The sequence below is a fragment of the Pogoniulus pusillus genome, chromosome 18 (assembly GCF_015220805.1).
Source record: "Pogoniulus pusillus isolate bPogPus1 chromosome 18, bPogPus1.pri, whole genome shotgun sequence".
NCBI classification, from domain to species: Eukaryota; Metazoa; Chordata; class Aves; order Piciformes; family Lybiidae; genus Pogoniulus; species Pogoniulus pusillus.
Window position 1 is genome coordinate 18307192 of NC_087281.1, and position 13361 is coordinate 18320552.

The following is a 13361-nucleotide window of genomic DNA, read 5'->3' on the forward strand; positions in this document are numbered from 1 at the left end:
TGGGAGAAGAGGCCACCCCCCACCTGGCTACAATGTCCCTTCAGGTAGTTGTAGACAGTAATAAGATCACCCCTGAGCCTCCTCTTCTCCAGGCTAAACAGGCCCAGCTCCCTCAACCTCTCCTCATAAGATTTGTGCTCCAGGCCCCTCACCAGCCTTGTCTCCCTTCTCTGGACATGTTCCAGCATCTCAACATCTTTCTTGCATTGAGGGGCCCAGAACTGGACACAGTGTCTGATCCAGGAGACTGAGGACAGCAGGAAGTGGAAAGACCTTTTGCCCACTAGTCATCCTTGGGGTGGGCAGAGAAGAGGAAGGTAAATGTAAAAGGATGTAGTGAAATCAAAATACTTGACTGTAGTATCAGTGTTAGTTGTAATTATTAGGCTACCAGCTATTCTGAGGCACTTCCCTATTGTTTTGACTTGTAAGTTGATTTTGGAGAGTGTCTGAGTAAGAACTCTGTACTGATCCAGGAGCCATCTTCATTCATCATAACAGTACCCACGAGATGTAGCTGAGTCACCATGCTGGGCTATTTTTCCTAACATGCGTCTGTGTTTTATTTAATTACAAAGTCCAGATCCTCCTGCTTTCTGTAACAGGCTTTTTATCTTACTCTGGTCCTGTCAAAATCAATTTGTAATTCTGTGGTGTACACATGAAATTAGTTTTAATTTGCTATGTGTTTCCAAGGGTGAATGATGTTTAATACTTTGTTCTGAGGGTCTCATTAGTACTGTGTACCCATAATCTGTTCTATGGGTGTAATGACAGAGGGTAAGTGAGCTATTGAACAGCATCCATCTGTCCACTTAGTGAATGGCCAGAGGGAAGTACAGGGGAAAAAAACAGATGGATAATCGTCAGCATCTCTGTATTTGTAGTTTAGAAAAGTCAAATCCAATCCTGTGAATTTGCTGTGAGCTTCATTTTGGCCCTCTGTGATCCAGAAGATGTGTTTTGCTAGGAATTCTTACACATTAAGCAATGAGAAAATAGTGGCAAAACCTGTAAAGGCAGAACTGATTTTCAAGTGTGAAAACAATTGATGTACTGGGAAAGAAGTAATGCCTTTTGTGTCCTAAACCTCAATACTGAGATGCAAATTACTTTGATCCAGTAAATGAATCTATTAACTGCAAGACCATTGCTTAATCTGTGATGTAGTCAGTCCTTTAGTAGGTGCATGCCACTTATGGCTATCTGTTGACTTTGGTTTTGCTGTACTGTGAATGACCTGTCTCAGAGGTGCTGAACACCTGTATAGCTCTGTAAATATAGTGTCAACTGGAGTTCCAGAAGAAAGATTGTTGGTTTTTTTTTTCTCTCCTGGCTTTTTGCATGGTGGTTTTGTTTGTTTGTTTTTCCTCTATGTATGTATTTTGGGGTTTGTTGAGTTTTGTTTGTTTATTTGTTTTTTTAAGTTGGTTGGTTGCTTGCTTGATTTAATGTGGCCGCTGAAGTGTATGTTTGCTTTGTCTACATTTTAATTGCCTTGAAGGAAGGGTGTTAAGAGAAAATACTCAGAAGGAGGAGCAAAAGGAGACAAAGACAGCACATGGGAGGAGCAGCAAGAGGTAGAAGCATCCAGGAGAAAAAGGAATGTAGCAGCAGCACAGGTACAGGGTGGCACAAAGGAAGATCAGCTGAATGTAGCATTTGTGCGTACCAGCAGAGGTGTTATTAACAAAGTTCTCTAAAGGATTTGAGAAGTGTGCATCTTACTCTTCCTTTTGTCCATGTTCTCACTCTGCAAAAATACTGTATTTCTGGTGCACTTTGAATTAATATAGAAGAAAGACAGATCTGCAGTGGTAATTGGTGGAGAAAACAAAAGTGCTGTATTTGATATTTAAGGAATTATGGAAAAGTTTTAATTTGCTTCCAATTGATATAGAATTTTCCTGTACTTAATAGCTATAATTAACAGTGTGGATACTTCCCTTTGCAATTTGCTGAAAACTTTGACTAAAAAAGTTGATAGGTTGGAAAGAGGCTTGATGCTTAAACACAGTTTTATCTACTCATGGAAGTGCTACAACCTTCTTACATTAGGTGTGTTTGTATTGCTATACATTAAGTGTGTTTGTACTTAATAGCTATAATTAACAGTGTGGATACTTCCCTTTGCAATTTTATGAATATTTTGACTACAAATTTGAAGTTGATAGATTGGAAAGAGGCTTGGTGCTTAAACACAGTTTTATCTACTCATGGAAGTGCTACACCCCTCTTACATTGTGTGTTTGTATTGTTGTACATTAAGTGTGTTTGTACAATTCTATATTAGAAACTCAGTAGGCTGTAAAAGACAGAACCAACCCAAATCCTGATCCCTAGAGATGTCTAATGAATGCAGCTTCTTTTGAAGGAAATAGTAGCTGGTGTGATAAATAGTGCTATGGATAAAGATCATAAAGATCACACTGTAACAGAGATAAAGATAAGCAATATCAGAGTCTAGAGAGAAGGTAGTTAACTTAAGTAAAGGCTTTAAAGGATGAAAAGCGGTTGGAAGTATGACATTTACTTTACACTTTGACCTATAGTATACAAAACCAAATCATTACAGATTTGCTGGAGTTGACAGTATTACATTCATGATTGGACTCGATCTTAAGAGTCTTTTCTAATCTAAATGATTCTACAATTTTTATGAGTTTATATTGAAGGATCAGAATTTAAATATTAGGAAGGATTTCAATCTGGAGCAACAAATTATTTACATTTTGTATCAGAGCATTTGTCTGCCTCAATTCACCTGCACAGAAGTATCAAGCTCTGAAATATTGTTAAGCTAATCAAGTGCCCTGCCTTATGCTGGTTGTTTCACCATAAGCTCAAAGGGAGGTGGTGGAGTCACCACCCCGGAGGTGTTCAAGAAAAGACTGGATGAGGCACTTGGTGCCATGGTCTAGTTGACTGGATAAGGCTGGGGGAATAGGCTGGACTGGATGATCTTGGAGGTCTCTTCCAACCTGGTCGATTCTATAATTCTACTTAATAGCTATAATTAACAGTGTGGATACTTCCCTTTGCAATTTTCTGAATATCTTGACTAAAAATTTGAAGTTGATAGGTTAAAAAGAGGTTTGGTGCTTAAACACAGTTTTATCTACTCATGGAAGTGCTACAACCTTCTTACATTAAGTGTGTTTGTATTGCACTGTGCAGCACGGTCTTCACAAGTAAGTTAGCACCTTGTGTTAAAACCAAACCAACCAACCAAACTGTCAGTACTGAGAGCTTATTGACTATGCCAAAATGTCATCAGATGTGACTATAGACTTCTTGAGTATTTTGGAATACATTTTATTGACAAGCTGCAGTAAGTTGCCTTATAATTTTAGAATCTCCAATTTACTGCACTGGACATTTTGAAAAGCTTTGCTTTTAAGTGTAGTGATTAAGACTGATTGGATGTTTTTCCCTGGAATGAAAATGTTTTGTATTAGCTCATGGATTTATTGAAATAAAAACTGTTTTGACTGACAAAATCATTCTGTTCACTAAAATCAGAGTGATTTCTATCAAATGTAAGGATAAAATGGATTAGAAAAAGCCTTTTGTTCTGTCAATGTAAACGTTTAGAATATTTAGGGATTGTTTTAAACAATGGATTTTTTAACTATAGATAAAAACTGAATCTCAACGTATAATTGTATTATTAAAAGTAGATATTAACTACTGGCTATTATGTAGTTACAAAATATGGCTTTAGTGGAGTAAATCATGTAAGCCTTAGATGCTGAACTGCATACCAGAGATTCCTTTTATAGGGTTGTAAGGTAGCTTCAGCGTCTCAAATTGAGATTAAAAAATCACAGTTAACCCCTTTAGTAGCAACTGTATATAACAGTTACTCTCAGAAATACCATTACATGATCTCATGGTAATTTTAGCAGCTGATCTGGAGGGATAAATTGACTAAATTCCAAATCTAGAAGAATAAGCATCTCAAAAACAGAGCAAAGAGATGAAATGTACATGACGCATCACAACTGATTAATGCTGAAGCTTCATCTCACTTCTCATTTTTAGCACTTACAGCCTTAAATCCCATTAACTTCTTGTGAAAGAGTGATGCACAGAAGAAATGAGAATGAAATGGCAACTTTCAAAGGCAACTTTCAAAAATGTCTCCTACAAACTTCTGTGAAAACATACCTTTATGTGTGGTATTTTACGTATCTGTTGTGTCCTTAAAGATCCTCTCCATGCTTAGCAGGATAAATGTTTCACTTTAAACTTCCTTGTTTCTTAAATGTCAAATAAAAGTCATTGGTATTTTATACAGGTAAGAAGTTTGGAGGACTTTTTGTTGCCAGAAACAAACATTTGCAGTCTTGGCTTGTAAGCAAGATTATTTAATCTATATCTCAAGTAAGCAAACTGAGGAGTAGTCAGTACAACCTAGCAGAAATGCTATAGGAAGAGAAGCAAAGAAAGAAAAAGGCAGTGAAGTTATTCTGAGGTGACAGAAAACCATGTAAAAGTAGGTAAAGAGCCTTACTGTAAGGCAGAATATCTAAAAGCTCTTTTGTCCTGGACAATATGCAAGATTATTTCAGGATAATCACTTTTATCACACTATTACATCCTTCATGTGAATTGTCATGACGCTTGGTTTTGTTTAGTCCTTTAGGAAATAAGGCAACCAACCTTCATGTTTTATTTTTTAACCTGTGACCTTTCATTACATTCCTTTTTAAAAGCTATTTTCTTTATGTTGTTCTCTACATCTGTCTGATAAATTTCCCCTGCTTCACTCGTCAGATTTGCGGTGCCTATTCTTGTTACGAAAGAGCAGGACAAATAGTAAGGGCAGAAGAAAGAGCTGATTGTACTGCTAGATTGCACAGTTATTTATACCAGGGCAAAGGACATACAGAGGACTGCTTTCCAGAACAACTGCTCTTATCTAGACTTTTTAAGCTCTTTTGAAGTTGTCTAGTGCTTAGAGTGTATGTAGTCATTGAGCCTTTGATTTTCAGCAGTTCCTGTGACCTCTTGTAGTCTAATGTTTTCTCATTTGGAGAAACATTATTCAATGCAGAGGAGCTGCATAGATTGCATGCATTCCATCTTGCTATGTATGCTTTCTATTGTCCTTCCTACTGGGCTCCTCAATTCAAGAGAGATGTTGAGGTGCTCGGGTGTGTGCAGAGAAGGGTGATGAAGCTGGTGAAAGGCCTGGAACACAAACCCTATGAGGAGAGGCTGAGGGAGCTGGGGGTGTGCAGCCTGGAGAAGAGGAGGGTCAGGGCTGACCTCATTGGGGTCTACAACTACCTGAAGGGAGGTTGTAGCCAGGTGGAGGTTGGCCTCTTCTCCCAGGCAAACAGCAATATAACAAGAGGACACAGTCTCAAGTTGTGCCAGGGGAAGTCTAGGCTGGATATTAGGAGGAAGTTCTTGTCAGAGAGAGTGATTGGCATTGGAATGGGCTGCCCAGGGAGGTGGTGGAGTCACCATCCCTGGAGGTGTTGAAGCAAAGCCTGGCTGAGGCACTTAGTGCCATGGTCTAGTTGACTGGCTAGGGCTGGGTGCTAGGTTGGCCTGGCTGATCTTGGAGGTCTCTTCCAACCTGGTTGATTCTATGATTCTATTTTGGGCTTATTTTCAGCCTGCAGATTTAAAATGCAAGAGGATAAAGCCTAAAGTGTTTAAATGTACTGAGTGTAAATAAGAGGATGTGACAAGGCAGATGAAACTAAAACCAACCAAACAAACCAAACAGCAAGCAACTACTTGATTCCATGATGTATATTTTGATTTATTTGGAAAAAAAGCTCTGTATTTGTCAAAGAAAGAATTCAGAACACTGAAAGGAAGGATCTAGGTAGAAGCTATGGCATCATTTTTTTTCTCATTTCTAATGAGAAGGATACTAAGTAAGTCAAATAGTGAATAAGGAGTATGAAATCACTTGGTGTCCTGGACTTTTTAAGAGAAGTGTGGCCAGCAGGGCAAGGGAGGAGATTCTCCCCCTTTGCTCTCATCATATCCCACCTGTAATACTGTGTACAGTTCTGGAACCCCCAACACAAGAGGGACATGGAACTGTTGAAGCGAGTCCAGAGGAGGGCCACGAAGATGATCAGAGGACTGCAGCAGCTCTGCTATGAGGACAGGCTTAGAGAGCTGGGGCTCTTCAGTCTGGAGAAGAGAAGGCTTTGATGAGACCTTGTAGTGGCCTTCCAGTATCTGAAGGGGGCCTTCAGGAAGGCTGGGGAGGGACTATTGACAAGATCTTGTAATGGCAGGATGAAGGGTAATGGGTTTAAGCTGGAAGAGGGGAAATTTAGACTAGATGTTAGGAGGAAGTTCTTTACAATGAGGGTGATGAGACACTGGCACAGGTGGCCAGGGAGGTTGTGGCTGCTTCCTCCCTGGAGGTGTTCAAGGCCAGGTTGGATGAGGCCTTCAGTGACCTGTTCTAGTGGGAGGTGTCCCTGCCTATGGCAGAGGGTTTGAGCTGGATGATTCTTGAGGTCCCTTCCAACCTAAACCTTTCTATGAGTCTATGAATTTTCTCAGATTTGCTTGCAGTCATGTGCATCTCATGATTCAGTATTTGTCTGCCTAAAATATTGTCTCAGGTGCTTCTTATTTACAGACCAAAGACCCCAATCCCTATGTGTAGCTAGGGGCAGACAGAATGTGTTCCTCTGCTTGTCACTTCTGACCTTTCTAACATTTTAAGGCTGATGAAATTTCCCAAGTAGGTATATGAACTAATTAGATGACATTTATATGAACTGTGACATTTGGATATAACATGCTAAATTATACTATTACCATAATACCCTTAACTCCTGTGGAAAACCTGGTAGTATTTCCATTTGTGTCAGTGCAGGAAGATCCTGACGTAGGTTACACTGTGTTATGTGGGGAGTATTTTGAATGGCAGTGATTTTTTTGGTAATTCTGAGTTTTCTCTTTGCTGAGATTACTGTTAGGAAATTCTTCATATCTTGAAGTGTCCTCATCATTAGTAGGAATTTGCACATTGTTAGAGATATGTAAGCTTGCAGTCCAATTACACATGAACAAATACTAGGACAGCATCAAGAACTATAGAACCACCATTAAGACATATAACTACCATACCATTGAAAGTCAGAGATAAGAGTGAGGAATAGAGTTAGTAGATTATTTACATGTGCAGAAATATCTAAATAACAAAGTATTTTTCAAACTAAGCCTTCAATTTCTATTAGATACAAGAATTATATTGCCTGCCTGGTTTTAAGGAGCTAGTTTCTGTCACCTCTTGGTTAGTGTACTCTGTCCCCACATTCTTCTGCCAGCAAATAGAAATGGAAGTTACTCATATGGTTCGGGGTTGTGGTTGGGTGGGGGTTTTTGCTTGTGTGTCTGTTTTAATGGACATTTTCTCTCTCACTATCCATTTCAAAGGATTTTAGTCATGTAACTAAACATCATTCTCTATTTAATACCTAAGCAGTTGTGTGGACTTGCCAAGGTAGAAGTTGCCGTCAGCTTCGACTGCCCAATTGTCAGTTATTATTGATAGCTAATAATTATGTTATTAATGTTATTATTGTTAAATATTGTTCTCTATTTAATACCTAAGCAGTTGTGTGGACTTGCCAAGGTAGAAGTTGCCATCAGTTTTGACTGCCCAAATATCAATTATTATTGATAGCTAATAATTATGTTATTAATGTTATTATTGTTAAATATTGTTCTCTATTTAATACCTAAGCAGTTGCATGGACTTGGCCAAGGTAGAAGTTGCCACCAGTTTTGACTGCCCAAATATCAGTTATTATTGATAGCTAATAATTATGTTATTAATGTTATTATTGTTAAATATTGTTCTCTATTTAATACCTAAGCAGTTGCGTGGACTTGGCCAAGGTAGAAGTTGCCATCAGTTTTGACTGCCCAAATATCAATTATTATTGATAGCTAATAATTATGTTATTAATGTTATTATTGTTAAATATTGTTCTCTATTTAATACCTAAGCAGTTGTGTGAACTTGTCAAGGTAGAAGTTGCCATCAGTTTTGACTGCCCAAATATCAATTATTATTGATAGCTAATAATTATGTTATTAATGTTATTATTGTTAAATATTGTTCTCTATTTAATACCTAAGCAGTTGTGTGAACTTGTCAAGGTAGAAGTTGCCATCAGTTTTGACTGCCCAAATATCAATTATTATTGATAGCTAATAATTATGTTATTAATGTTACTATTGTTATACATTGTTCTCTATTTTATACCTAAGCAGTTGTGTGGACTTGGCCAAGGTAGAAGTTGCCACCAGTTTTGACTGCCCAAATATCAGTTGTTATTGATAGTCGATAATTATGTTATTAATGTTATTCTTGTTATATATTAACATGTATATTTATATGCATATACACATATATATATATATTTTCATGTTATTAGTAGTTTTTGGATTTAAGGAATTTATCAGATTGTCTTTAGTGATCCATGCTAATTTACTGAATTTCCTACTTAAGCTTCAATTCACAAAATCCCAAAGAAGACAGTAAATTTAATTGGAGTGGTTTTAGATGTTAATTTATACCCTTTTTAAAAGATGCACTGGAAATGAGAATGAATAATTATCACCACAAAAAATTGCTATGATCTGACTCTCTTCTTACTAATGTATCATTATAAAGTCATGTGTGATTTACATACCTAATATTTGTATTGTATTTCACACTCTTAGGAAAACAAAAAGATAATAATTGAGTGCAACAATAATCACTGAATCATTGAACAGTAATTAAGATTTTCTATAAAATGAACTTCAGTAGAACTGGGGAAACTTGCTGAAGTGCAATTTTTACTAGCAGTTAAAAATAACAAGTGCATTCGTAACTACAGAATGTGTTCTGGTTTTATATAATGCATGCTGCAAAATACGCTGTTCTGAAAGTAATATTACATTATTCCCGGATCAGGAACAGTCTGGCCAGTAGGACAAGGGAGGTTATTCTTCTTTTGTACTCAACAATGGTCAGGCCACACCTGGAGTCCTGTGTCCAGTTCTGAGCTCCTCAATTCAAGAGAGATGTTGAGGTGCTTGAACGTGTCCAGAGAAAGGTGATGAAGCTGGTGAAAGGCCTGGAGCACAAAGCCTATGACGAGAGGCTGAGGGAGCTGGGAGTGTTTAGCCAGGACAAGAGGAGGCTCAGGGCAGACCTCATTGCTGTCTACAGCTACCTGAAGGGAGGCTGTAGCCAGGTGGGGGTTGGTCTCTTCTTCCAGGCAACCAGCAATAGAGAACAAAGGGACACAGTCCTAAGTTGTGCTGGAGTAGGTATAGACTGGATGTTAGGGGGAAGTTCTTCTCAGAGAGAGTGATTTGCCATTGGAATGGGCTGCCCAGGGAGGTGGTGGAGTTGCTATGCCTGGAGGTGTTGAAGAAAAGCCTGGCTGAGGCACTTAGTGCCACGGTCTAGTTGAGTGGCTAGGGCTGGATGCTAGGTTGGACTGGCTGATCTTGGAGGTCTCTTCCAACCTGGTTGATTCTATGGCTATTAACTATTTGTACCTAATACAATTTGATAGATTCAGATGACTAGCAGCTGTGTTGGTTTTGAAAATGTTAGACAAGTCATGTATTTGCTGGTTTTTGAAAGCTTAATCCAGAGACATAGATGAGATTTGTTGGAATACTGAGGAGATGTACATAAGTACTTTCCATTCATAGTTATGCTCAGAAGCAGCCAAAAATCAGCTCTTAGAACAAACCTGTGACTTGCTCTGACTTATTCTGGCTGAAAGAACAGTTTTGCTAATTTCAAGTCCAAAGAGTAAAAAAAATACAAACTAGAAATTTCCCAACCAGCTGTTAAGGCAAGTCTTGGAAGAGTTCTGCTTAGGGAACACGAAAATACACTGTTACTGAGATAGTAACTTAGTTACATTTGATTATCTTGAAAGTGATGAAGCAGACACAAGCAAAATGGTTGTGGAATTTAAGGTAATTTCTTGTTTGATATGATTCTCATAATTCCTGCAATATCTTTCCACTTGAAAGTGATGCAGTCCAATCTCGTGGCAATAAAAGCTTTCAACACAAAGCTGCTGTTATGATTTTTGGTGTGCAGGATAATTATTGGTTTCTAACAGAGTAAGTGGAGCTTTTGCCCCCTTTTGGCTATGAGCTTTCTTGTCATTATCTGTATGAACAAAACTCAAAGAGAAGCTTTAAAACTCTTCTCAGAATGGTTTTATTTCCATATATATGGCATTCGGTGTTTGAATTAGACATTGCAAGAAAACAGAGCCAAGACTGGCAGTTAGTGTCCAAAGAAGATGTTTCAGATGTTCAAAGACAACCAATAAACAGGTTCACTGGTCCTTTGAGAAGTATCCTGGACAAATTTTCAGACCTAGTGTTTATGACAATCTTCAGCCTTCAATTCAGACTGACTTCAATTTCCAAATGGCACAGTATAAAATACAATACTTCACAACTTAACTCAAAAAATCTTTTCCCTGACAACAAAGATATAAAGTTAGCATTGTTGCTTGGCTACAAACATAATAGGCTTCTTCCTTCTGCTTTGAAAGGAAAAGTTGAGTCTTCATTAGATTAATTGAGAAATTATCACACACAATTTTCCAGCTATAAAACCTGTCCTTCACATGTTTCTCATAGAAACAGGGCCAGTGAAGCCTAGATGAAGTCTGGTATTCAATAATTCCAGTGAAATATATCTATAGTTTATCCCCACCTGGGATTTTAAGAGCTTTAATTCTCTTCAGGAGTTAATAGTGAACAATTATTATGTAATTGCTCTTCAGGAGTTAATAGTGAACAATTATTATGTAATTGCTCACTATTTCTTAGCAATTTCTGACTTCTGTAAGCGCAATTGTTTTGTAGTGTCAATATAGTTATTAATGATAGTTAACGACAGTTATTAACTGTGCCAGTAGTATCATTGCTTCTGCAGTAAACAAGGGAGAGATCATAGAATCATAGAATCAGCCAGGTTGGAAGAGACCTCCAAGATCATCCGCTCCAACCTAGCACCCAGCCCTAGCCAGTCAACTAGACCATGGCACTAAGTGCCTCATCCAGGCTTTTCTTCAACACCTCCAGGGATGGTGACTCCACCACCTCCCTGGGCAGCCCATTCCAATGCCAATCACTCTCTCTGTGAAGAACTTCCTCCTAACATCCAGCCTAGACCTACCCCGGCACAACTTGAGACTGTGTCCCCTTGTTCTATTGCTGGTTGCCTGGCAGAGGAGGCCACCCTCCACCTGGCTACAGTGTCCCTTCAGGTAGTTGTAGACAGTAATAAGATCACCCCTGAGCCTCCTCTTGTCCTGGCTAAACAACCCCAGCTCCCTCAGCCTCTCCTCATAGGGTGTATGTTCCAGGCCCCTCACCAGCTTTGTTGCCCTTCTCTGGACATGAGCAAGCAGATTCTGCCTTGTTTCCTAGTTGTGCAGTCTCAGTTTTTGCAGAGATAGATGGTGAACATTATAAACTCTGAATAATTTTTTTTCTCTCCAGTAATGTCATGTGAAAGCAAGGATGTTCTGGAACACCAACAACTTCAGAGCAGTATTAGTCTTGGATTTCAAAGTGCAGAGATCCGTCTATACTGAAGCCTTGCTACTTCCTGCCTGTCACACATTCTTGTGCTACCACAAAATTATTTGTGCAGCTCTGTGTGAAACAGACTGGAAAAATGATGTATGTATTTTTTTAATGTGTTCTAAGAGAGGTAGAAAATAGGAAGGAACTGCCCAGAGATTGCCTAATGATTTGACAAAAACAAACTTAGAAAGCTTAAGACATCATTCAGAATCATCTTGCTGAGTAGTGGGAAGTTAAAACTAGTTAAATGCTGTGATAGAAAGATGTTACAGTCACATTGTGAATAATTCTGCTGCTACCTTATAATAGTAAAGAAGCTGTTAGCTCGATGAATAGAAGACTGTCTTCAGACATGAAATGTTACCAGTAAAAGTGGAAGTGAATGACACCATTCAAAGCTTTGAAGTGCTCTTAAAAATGTTAATACTTATGTAACAGCAATTATTAGTTTGATAGAATCAACCAGTTTGGAAGAGACCTCCAAGATCATCCAGCCCTAGCCAGTCAACTGGACCATGGCACTAAGCACCTCATCCAGTCTTCACTATTCCTGATCCAGGCCAGGATGCCATTGGCTCTCTTGACTACCTGAGCACACTGCTGGCTTATGTTCAGCTACTATCTACCAGTACCCTTCTACAAAGGAAAAAACTATAAAAATTGGACTGGATGATCTTGGAGGTCTCTTCCAACGTGGTTGATTCTATGATTCTAATTTGTTTGAAAATACAAGCCAAATATTTTTCATCACTTACCACACATATAAATGTCAGCTATTCTTTATGCTGAGCCTTGTATAAACATTAGAGAGGATTTTTCAATCTAATGAATGTTACAGTATGTCTTTTTTTCTTCCTAGATCTACTGGATCATTTCCAGTCCCTCTTTAGAAAATACTCTTTTTTTCCATTTACTTGCATTGTTCTATGACTTCTTATTCTACTTCAGGGAAAGTAAAAAAAAACCAACAAGGAATAAAGCCTCAGTCCAAAAACTAAACTCATAACAACACAAAAAGCCATCACAAAGTTATATTTAAAAATCTGTTATCAGGTAGGGTGCTCTGCCTTTTAGACTGCCATAAGTCTTGAACCTGCCTTCTAATAGTGTCCTTTCATCTCATCTTGTAAGAGCGAGGTTTGATACATACACAGAGACCATCTTTAAGCTGCCAGGGCTTAGTGATCATCCCAGGGATGCTTGGAACAGGAAAATTTCCAAAGAAGTTGTCATCCTTTATAGGAAAATACTTTGTAAATCATCCTGCATGCTACTTTTTATTAGATTAAGTGTATAGCCAGTGTACAGACAACTTCTTCAGATCCAGGACTTTGATTGCTTTGAAGTCACAATTCAAAGGGAAAGTTATCTGAGCATTTAGAGACAGGGAATAAAATAGTGGTGGGAATGCTGGTTCAAGAAAAGTGCATGGGCTATGGACCATATTTTCCTTTCAGCTCTGTGTGTATCTCTTGTAACTTCTAATAAGACAAATTACCCAAAGCAAAGTGTGCTCAAATTGCTTTTTCTTTCTCTTTTTTTTTCCCTCTCCTTTTCTTCCTCTCCTTTTCTTCCTCTCCTTTTCTTCCTCTCCTCCTTTTCCCTTTTAAATTGCCTGTCTCAGTTTCTACATTTATCTCTACAAGTTCTTGAGGTGATGACCTTCCTTCAGCCTGGATCTGCTAGAGCTAATACACAGCTGATGCTGTGTGAATGTGGCTAACAAAGGGTGCTTCTATGCTGGT

General features: G+C 38.4%; 1 protein-coding gene across 7 annotated transcripts in view; it reads left to right on the forward strand.

The window, feature by feature from the left end:
• CHRM3 (cholinergic receptor muscarinic 3) overlaps positions 1-13361 on the forward strand; it is a 251612-nt gene that overhangs the window by 112364 nt on the left and 125887 nt on the right. Inside the window, exon 1 of one of the 7 annotated variants that reach the window (XM_064158611.1) lies at positions 11626-11712. The exons of the other annotated variants lie outside the window; for them this stretch is intronic. The gene's annotated coding sequence lies outside the window, so the exon portion shown is untranslated. Of the gene's footprint in view, positions 1-11625; positions 11713-13361 lie in introns of those variants that run through there. 7 annotated transcript variants of the gene reach the window in all.